Genomic DNA, 9,602 nt, shown 5'->3' on the forward strand with positions numbered 1-9,602 from the left:
GCGAAAGCGGGTCAATGGGGAAGCGGAGCGGAAGGGCGCCAGCGAATGAGCGCGGGCCGCGGGGCAAGGGGCGGGGCCTGCGGAGAGGCCCGGGCGGGGCTGAGGAGCGGGACACCGGGAGGGCTGGAGGCAGAGGTTCAAGGCCCTCGGCGCTGGGTCTCTACTCCTCGCAGGGGGGTTTGTTTGTTTGCTTTGCTTCCCCCTCCAGCTGGGTCCTTTGTTTAATGCCGGCCCGTCCAGTACTTCAGCCCTCTAGGAGGGAGCACTGCTGAAGGAGGCAAGGGCGTGAAAGCGAAGAGGCGGGTGGGGTGTAGAGGAGAACAAGCCGGTATTTGAAACCCCAAACACGTGGCACGCGTGGGATGCTCCGTAAAAGTTAGTTCCCTTCTCCTTACCTTCAAAAGGTCTTGAAGAAAGACTCGCGCCCCAAGGGGTGTAGTGCCGCGCGGGAGAGTTTTGTCCTGAAAAGAGCCAGTTTACGTTAGGGAGAAATGAAAGGAAAGAAGTAAAAGCACGCTCACAACGCCAGGTCATCTCGTCTATCTCTGATCAGAAAAAAGTGTACTCTCAGTTCTCGATTTGTCTTTGTCTCCATCCCCTAAAATGTACACATTCGTTAGTGAGATTCTCCCCTTCTGTCCACTCTGCTCTCCTTTGGCGAGCCCACCTCTTCATTCCCACCGCTTCAGCCACCATCGATAACACAGTAATTTCCAAAGCGACATCTCGATCTCAAATGTCTCTCTTTGGCTCCAGACCTGCTAATTGCTTATGTCTATCCTGCGGCAATTCAAACTTACTATGGCCAAGACGGAATTCATCCATTTTTCCAAACTCTGCACCAACTCCTCCAGTGCCCCCTGACTGACTGGCACAGCGTTGTAAGCCGCATATCACAAGGTAAATGCCCTCAGCCCTGTCAGGATTCTACTTTTTAGCTGCATCAATTTTGCTAACTCTCATTTGCTCAAAGATGCCTATCCTGGACACCCCTTTTAAACTTGTAATCTTCCCATTCCTGGTCCCCTCAGCCTGCTCTATTTCTATATCGCCTTCTGAAATATTCTGTAATTTGCTTATTAGGTTTGTTGTGTTATTATTGTTCACTGTCTCTCTTCCTATAAGCTCCAAGAGGACAAAGATTTCTGTCAATGCCTAGAACATTGCCTGTCACATACGGTAGGCATTCAAAGAATGTTTGCTGAATGAATTATGGGAAAGAAGTGGGGAGTGATGTATCCTTGTTTGAAAGGATCTCTAGAGAGAGTCCTCCCATTTTTTAAAATTGGAATCAGGAATCCCTGGGACTTGCATACACGCTTAAATTTTGATGACCCTTTGATTGCTGATAAACATTTTCTGATATACTTGAGCTTCCTCAAAGCTGAAAAAATTTTAGAAAATAAAGAGGGCACCCAAGAGTCTGCAGATTACCTCAACTTTTTGTTCCCCATCCCATTTCCAAACCTTTAATTATGGTCATTATTTTTCTCTGGGCCCACTCCAATTCTTTCACCTCTAAGCCAAGATTTGACACAGTACTCAATCAGTGTCAAGTACAATGTAACGTATTCCTTACTAATGTAGGCGTATTTATAAACCACACAATCAGGAAGAACCAGGAAATAATCTTTCTGTACTTGACAGGAAAGTGCTTCCTTCACCCCTGGGAGGTGGCAAGATAGAAAAGATAATTGACCAGAAAAAAAAAGTCTTAACCCTTGGTTTTAGCTTTGATAATGGTCAAATTGAAAACAGCCTTTTCTGGCATCCTACTAAATTATTTCTGCTAATATTAATTTATCCAAAGCAGAAAAATGGTTAGGTTTCCTAAGGGAGCTGAGATGTGGTTCCTTTCCTTTGAAAAGATGAGGTTACAGAAAAAAAGTGAGAACCAGTAAGAAATCTGGTATTTGTATAAGCCCCCAATACATTATCCTACTCTTCAGGGAAGTGGCCAGGCATTGAATTTTGTTTTCTCCACTACACTCTTAAGATGCATGCCCCGTTCTCTCTCTCTCTTTTTTTAGTATCTTACCCATGTACGGATGCAAAAGAAACTAGGCTAGTTTCACATTTTCTAGAAATAAATGGTTAACTCCTATTCAGTGAGTGGGATTTTAATGGGCTTATCTATAGATTTTAACATGAAGGGAAGCCAAGGTATTCATAGTCATAGTTACCAGGCATTGTATCATTCAAATAAGTACCTTGGGTCCATTCATACGTTGTTTTCTAGGTTGGAGTTCATTCCAAATGTGCAAGGCACAGCTAGGGGCAGCACTGTTTTCATGAGCTCTTAGAACAGAAGTCAAACTTCATGGTAAAGAGCGTTTAAATTCCTAGGTGACCCCAGAAGTGCCTTTAGTTTTCATAAAGAAAGCTGTTTTCCATATGCACAGAGGATACATGATGTGCATTTGTTAAAGGTGGGGATAATGATCTCTAAAGCGTTTCCTACCCAGATGTTATTTCTGAAGGCTCATCACATCTTCCCAGGATAGTCTGTTGAATGGAGAAAGCACTGCAATCCCAAATTGTCTTCCAGTTAATTAACTTGGTCACATGCCACCCAACTAGGCGAGTGACTTCATACACCACTCAGATATGCCTCCATTTCCCATGCAGATTCTCCCTCTTTCAGTCACACTCTGTCCTTTCCTACCTAGTTCAAAAATCCACTTTCCTTAGGAATTCATTGCTATTATAGGTATGTATAAGAGGAATATATCTATTGTAGGTACTAAACCTTTCTTCAAACTATTTATACTTATTCCAGCTTCCCTGGGTAACTAATTCTAGAATTTCACTACTTGCTGGGTAAACTAGTATTTTCAACATTTATATTGAAATTGCATCATCTCTTTTTTATTTCTTTACAAAAATGGTGTTTGTTCAGCGTAAGAAATTCAAGCAATGAAGCGATGTATCCCTCTTAATGCATTAAGTGGCGCCTTGGCATCTCGAGTTTTGAATCTCGGTAAACAAGACTGTGGTTACTTGATTCAGATCTTTAAGACTTGTTTACTGAAAGGTTTATACTACTGTGGTTAAAAGCATATGCTCTAGAAACAGATTGGGTTTGAATCCTGGCTTTTCCTTTACTACCTGGGAGACTGGGCAAGTTACTTAACTTTACTGTGCCTCAATTTTCTCATCTGTAAAGTGGAGATAATAATAGTACTTACCTGGTAAGGTCGTTGTTAGGATTGAGTGAGACAACACATAAAAGTTGTTTAGAATAATCCCACTTTGGGGTGGGGGTGGAGGGCACCTGGCTGGCTCAGTCAGTAGAGTGTGTGACTCTTGATCTCCGGGTTGTGAGTTCGAGCTCCATGCTGGGTGTGGAGAGTACTTAAAAAAAAACAAAATCTTAAATAAAAGAATAACTTCTCATGGTGAGTCCTCAATAAATGTTAGCCATTATTATTGCTGCTGCTGCTACTATAGACTCTTATAGCTAATTTTCCAGACTAAAGGGGTTCTTTATCCTTGTAGTCTTTCTTAAAACATCAGTTGTTTCTCCCCTTTGTTTATTTTAATTGGTCTTCTCTGGACCATTTCTAGATCTACTAATATCTCTCTTGGGGTTTCATTACCACTTCTACACAAAGTATCCTAGGTTACTTGTCTGGGGTTAATATGATTATTTATTTCAAGTAGCCTTGACACTGAAAATGACACCAAAAGTCTTATTTGCTTTTTTAGCACACTGAGCTGGTATGGGAAATAAATGTAAAACTCTAGCACTATACTGGGTCCTAACTGATATTTGGGGGGTTTTGTTGTTGTTGTTTGTTGGTTTCTTTTAGAGAATGAGCAAGAGTGTGCAAGCATGCATGTGGTGAGGGGGAGGGGCACAGAAGGAGAGGAAGAGAGAATCCCAAGCAGACTCCATGCTGAGTGGGGAGCCCGACACAGGGACCATTCTCACAACCCTGAGACCATTACCTGAGCCAAAATCAAGAATGGGACGTTTAACTGACTGAGCCACCCAGGCACCCCCTAACTGATATTTGTGACCAACTCTTCCTCCCACTTCTTCTTTTTTTTTTTTTTTTGGTAGGCTCCACACCCAGTATGGAGCCTCACTCGGGACCTGAACCCACGACCTTGAGATCAAGACCTGAGCTGAGATCAAGAATCTGACGCTTAACCAATGCTTAACTGACTGAGCCAATCAGGGGCACCTCCCACTTCTTGAATATAGACATTCCCTATACCACTGCCCTAAAACTGGATCTCTTCCTACCCTCTGTTGTTTGGAGAACACATAAACTCCTATAACTTCAATATTGTGTACATAGCTCCCACATCTTTCACCGGTCCTGACTTCACTCCTGAATTGCAGACCCTCCACTTGGGTATCCCCCCAGTCTCTTAAATCCAACCTGCCCAGAGCTGAGCTGTACCTCCTGACTCCCATTTTAATGCTACTAGCAGCCCTACATTTTCCAGTTATGCAGGTTCAAAACCTTGGAATAGTCTTCCAATCGTTCTTCCTCAAGCATTCCCCATCTACGCACCCAATCAGTTGCCATGACAGGTTAGTCCTACCTCTGCATTGGCTGCTGTACCCAGCCTCCCTTCTCCCTGTTCCATTCCTACTGCAACTGGTAAGTTAAGGCCTCCTGACTTTTCAGCAAGACTACTTTTCTAAACCATACCCCCCCTTTTTTTTTTTTTACATTTCTAACCTCTTAACCGGCCTCCCCTACAGCCCATCTCTCTGCATTTCATTCATCCCCCTTTCTGCTGCCAAATTAGCATTGAGGAAGTTTTGACCCGGGAAATGAATGAGTTAAAAATGTCTGCAGCATAAAGACCTTCCAAGGTATGGCCTCAACTTTGCTTTCTGGCCTTTCCCTTTCCCCCAGTACAGGAATGAATCAATTCAGTGTTTATCAAGCACCTCCAGTGAGCCAAGGACTGTGCTAACCACTGGCCTAAACTTACCTACACTTCTCAGTGATCAAGTATTTACTGAACACTTACTCTGTACCCAGTACTGTAAAATCCTCTTTCGCTTTAATCCCTGAACTGAGACTATGTCCCTAAGAGAATTTAATGTCATCTTCAAACATGGAGCATTCCTTGGTCTTCCGTTAAATTTGAAAGACATTCATTGATGCCCAGATGTGTTTTTTTTTTAAGATTTTATTTATTTAACAGAGAGAAAGAGAGAGAGTGCACACAAGTGAGGGGGAGCAGCAGGCAGAGGGAGAAGCAGGCTCCCTGCTGAGCAGAGAGCCTGAGGCAGGGCTTGATCCCAGCACCCTGGGATCAGGACCTGAACCAAAGACAGACACTTCACCGACTGAGCCACCCAGGCGCCCCTCCGATGTGTTTCATTGAATACCTATTTTGGTTAGACCTTATGCTAGAGGCTGTCAGTAAAGAAATAAGTAATGCCTGGTTTCCTGCCCTCAGAGTAACTGTGACCTGTGGCTGTGGAGTAACAAACATGTAAATCAAGCATGACAATATTTCATGGGGGCTAAGAGAGTTGCCCACTGGGCTGTGGGAGCTCATACAAGGGGCCCCAAACTCAGCCTGAGGGCATCCTGGAAAGCTTAGTGACTTTTTTTTAAAAAAGATTTTATTTATTTATTCGACAGAGATAGGGATAGCCAGGGAGAGAGGGAACACAAGCAGGGGGAGCGGGAGAGAAAGAAGCAGGCTCTTAGGCTCTTAGCGGAGGAGCCTGATGTGGGGCTCGATCGCATAACGCCGGGACCACGCCCTGAGCCGAAGGCAGACGCTTAACGGCTGTGCCACCCAGGTGCCCCAGTTTAGTGACTTTTTTATACTGAGTTTTGTCAGAGGAGCAGAGGTTAGGTGAGGAAAGGGTTGAAGGACATTCAAGCAGAGGGAGCACATGGAAAGGCAAGTATGTGTACAAAACCACGTGATGCATTCCGGAAACTGCAAAATGGCTGAAGCAAAAGCTATTTGGGGGAGAGGTGGAGAAGCGGTCGGGAGTCGGGGCTTACAGAACATCATATGCCAGGCTAAGGAGCCAGAACTGACAACAGTGGGATCACTGGAGGGTTTGGAGCAGGGCTGTGCTATTTATAAACAGATTTGTGCTTCAGAAAGTTCCCTCCAGTAGAAGTATGGAAGGACAGTTGGAGATCAAGGCAGAGGTCAGCAAACCTTTCCCATAAAGGACCAGACAGTAAATAGTTTAGGCTATTTGCAGACTCTAGGGTCTCTTTGGCAGCTACTTAACTCCGCCTTGTAGTGCAAAAGGCACCACAGACCTAGGTAAACAAATGGGCAGGGCAGTGTCCAATAAACCTTTACTGATAGACACCGAAATGTGAATTTCACATCATTTTCATGTGTCACAAAATGTTCTTCTTTTGATTTTTGTTCAGCCATTTAAAAAAATGTATAAAGCATTCCTAGTTCCAGGCCATACCAAAAACAGGTGGCAGACCAGATTCCATTGGCTGTAAATTGCTAATCTCTGGACTAGCAGATGAGAGTGTAGAGAGTTGGAGAACCTCATCTCTGATGGGGAGAGAAAACTAATGTGCTAGTGGAGGCAGGTGTAGACAAAGGCCTGCTTCTCAGAAGAGATCTGGAAGTGGTTTTGGAGAACAGGAAGAGATGGTGGGCCAGTTTTGTAATAAATGAGTCACGGGGATGAAAGCGACAGCATAGGGAATATAGTCTGTGGTATTGTAATAGCGTTGCATGGTGACAGAGGGCAGCTACACTTGTGGGGAGCACAGCATAATGTACAGACTTGTGGAATCACTATGTGATATGCCTGAAACTGATAATGTAACACTGTGTGTCCACCAGACTTCAATAAAAAGAAAGCTGGTGTACAAGGAGCCATTGAAGATGGTGGAGGGAGATGATGGTTGAAGTAGATCCTGGAAGAGGCAGGAAGGAGGTGATGGAACTCAGAGTACAGATTGCAGTGTATGTTTCATAAGGGAGGAGGAAACATCTCTTTCACTGAGGCTGGAGGGGAGGAAGAAAGGAGGAGCACTAACAGAATACCTAAGTAGGTGGCAGGGTAAGGAACGTGAGGACTATTTTCTTGAGGTCTTGATTTTCGCAGTGAAAAGGAAGGCATGGCTTAGATTCCAGGTGATTTATCAGGATGGGCATCGAATCAGCCAGGATGAAGGCAGGGCTGGGGTGGGGGTGTGGGGAGGTGCTGTGACCCAGATGCCCACATCCTCTGTGAATGTACAGGAGTGACCAGGAAGTCATTAGGTGACAAGGAATGGAGAGCGTTAGAGCTTAAAATGAAGGCTGGAGGAGTGAGGAGCTTGGAACAACAATGGGGAAGTGAGCTGAGTGGCAGCTCCTTCAGGCCACATGATACGGGGTGTGTGTTGCATGTATGTATGAGTTCGTGTGTATGACAGCAGGGTGGCAAGAAGATAAATAGCACCGCCTGAAACAGCCTCAGAGCAGGTGATGTCCTGGGTTGGATTCAAGTACCCGTTAAAGGAGGGGACATCAGGGCAGCAACTGGGTTGGATTGAGAAAGGGGTACATTCTCAAGGGAGCCAAAACTCATGGGGATTGGCCCGCTCAGTAGAGTTATTGCCATTTAAAGATTCCTCCCGGAACTGTGATGTGAAGAGGTGGCTGGATGAGAAGGCATATTAAATCGCTGGGGCCTCTAAACACAGGTAGAGTCTGGTGCTTGAAGACATTTGCTTACTGTGGTCAGGCAAGCAATCTCTGACTTTGGTTTTGTTTTGATTTGTTTTCAAGTTTCAAACACTAAGAGACTGAAAAACGGTTTTGTGTTGAGGCAAAACAGCCTTGGGTTAGGTGGTCAGGCCTGAAGAAACAGGTAAACTAATTTGCTAGGTCTTCTGGGGGTGATCAAGCTAGGTCTGGGGAAGGGGGCAGTGGAGAGACTGGGAAGGATCCTTACCTGGGTTTCTTAAGGGCCAGCCCTGTGTGCACAGGGCAGTGTGGTTAGGCTGGAGCCAGGGTATAGGGGACAGGCAGCCAAGAGATTTCTTGGGACAGTACACACAGACCCAGGTACTAACGGGAGAAAATGGGCTCACAGTCCCTGGGATAGTTCCTGACCTGCCAGGGACAGAATTTGGAGTTGAACACCTGCTCTGGGTCTTTTCTTTTTTTTTTTAAGCTCACTATCCTCACAGAACTTAAAGAGCTGGTTAGTGGGAGTGAATCCAGAATGGGGTAGCTTGGAGTTGCCTGGATGTTATTTGTCTCAGCAAGGAGATGATATAGCCATGAGAAGACAGCATTTAAGAATCAGGACTTCTAGGCAGAATGATAGGATTTGGATTGATAGTACCATTGATGATATGCAAAATCTGAGAAAGAATTCATGTTTGTAACAGGGAAACGACCTCATTTCAAAGCAGTTCTAATTTTTGAGCTGGGTAGGTCCTTCAAGAGGATGTGCTCAGTATCCCACAGGTAGAGGCCTGAAGGGAGAGCGGCACGTCAGGGCTTGGGATTTGTAATGCATTCATGTAGAGGTAGAAATGAAAGTCTAGAGAAAACAGAAAGCCCACACAGACTAAGGTGTGATTTCGTAAGTATGGTGAAAACAGGAAGCCAGTGTTCTGGAAGAGGTGAGAACTGTGAATCTTTTGGTGTGCCAGGTGGAGAGACTGAGAGTAGAGAAAATACTCCTCCAGGAGGAGAGATGAGAGATGGTGTCAACCGTGACTTCCGAGCTGGGGAAATTTGCGTTAGAACAGCAGGAAAAAGAAGCAAGAGGAGAAGGAGAAATGCGCCACACCTCAAAAGATTTCCTCTTTGGGAAGAGAGAGCAGTGCTTGGAGTTCGAGTAAATTTGAGCACACACGGATTGAATCTTCTTTGCGAGATGGACGGGTGTCTGTACAGGTTCCTGATGTGAGAGATGGCTCGCATCTCGGGTGGTTTACATGTAAGGAAAACTGAACCGTACAGAGACACACGCATATTCCCTGCCTTTGAGTCAACTCTTTCATGAACTACTGCAGTGTTGTTGGTTTTTTCCCAGAGAGGACAGAACAAGGAGAATCCGATTTAAATGACAGAGATGGAGTTCTAGGCGTCCCCCAAGGGGACAACTTCTTATCCAGTTAAGAGACACTGGGGGACAATATTGAGATGGGTTATGAAAGCTCGATTCCCCTGAGAGCTCTAAGACTAGGACCAAAGTAGACCTAGCTCGATCCGCCTCTGCTTGATTACGCCGAGCTGAGGTTTCTTTTCCAGAAGGCCGTGGGCTAGATGCGACAGCCTTTCGTTCCCTGGCAGCACCTGAGTGTGCGTGTCCGGGGCTGGAGGGGAGCCGGTGCGATGGAGGCCCAAAGGGCAAAGGGATGGGGCCAAGCGAGCCGGGAGTGTCGCGTCCCCTTTAAGGGCGGCGGCGGCCGCCGCGGCGGCGCGCGCTTCGACGGCTTCCCTGGGGCCCCGCCCCTTTCCCGTGAGCCCTCGGGGAGTGGTCCGATCATGCGGCCGCTCTGGTTGCTCCTCGCAGTGGGCGTCTTTGGCTGGGCCGGGGCTTCGGAAGGCGCCGGCGGAGAGGCGAGAGCCATGGACGAGGAGATCGTGTCCGAGAAGCAAGCCGAGGAGAGCCACCGGCAGGACAG

This window comes from Ailuropoda melanoleuca, chromosome X, assembly GCF_002007445.2.
Source record: "Ailuropoda melanoleuca isolate Jingjing chromosome X, ASM200744v2, whole genome shotgun sequence".
NCBI classification, from domain to species: domain Eukaryota; kingdom Metazoa; phylum Chordata; class Mammalia; order Carnivora; family Ursidae; genus Ailuropoda; species Ailuropoda melanoleuca.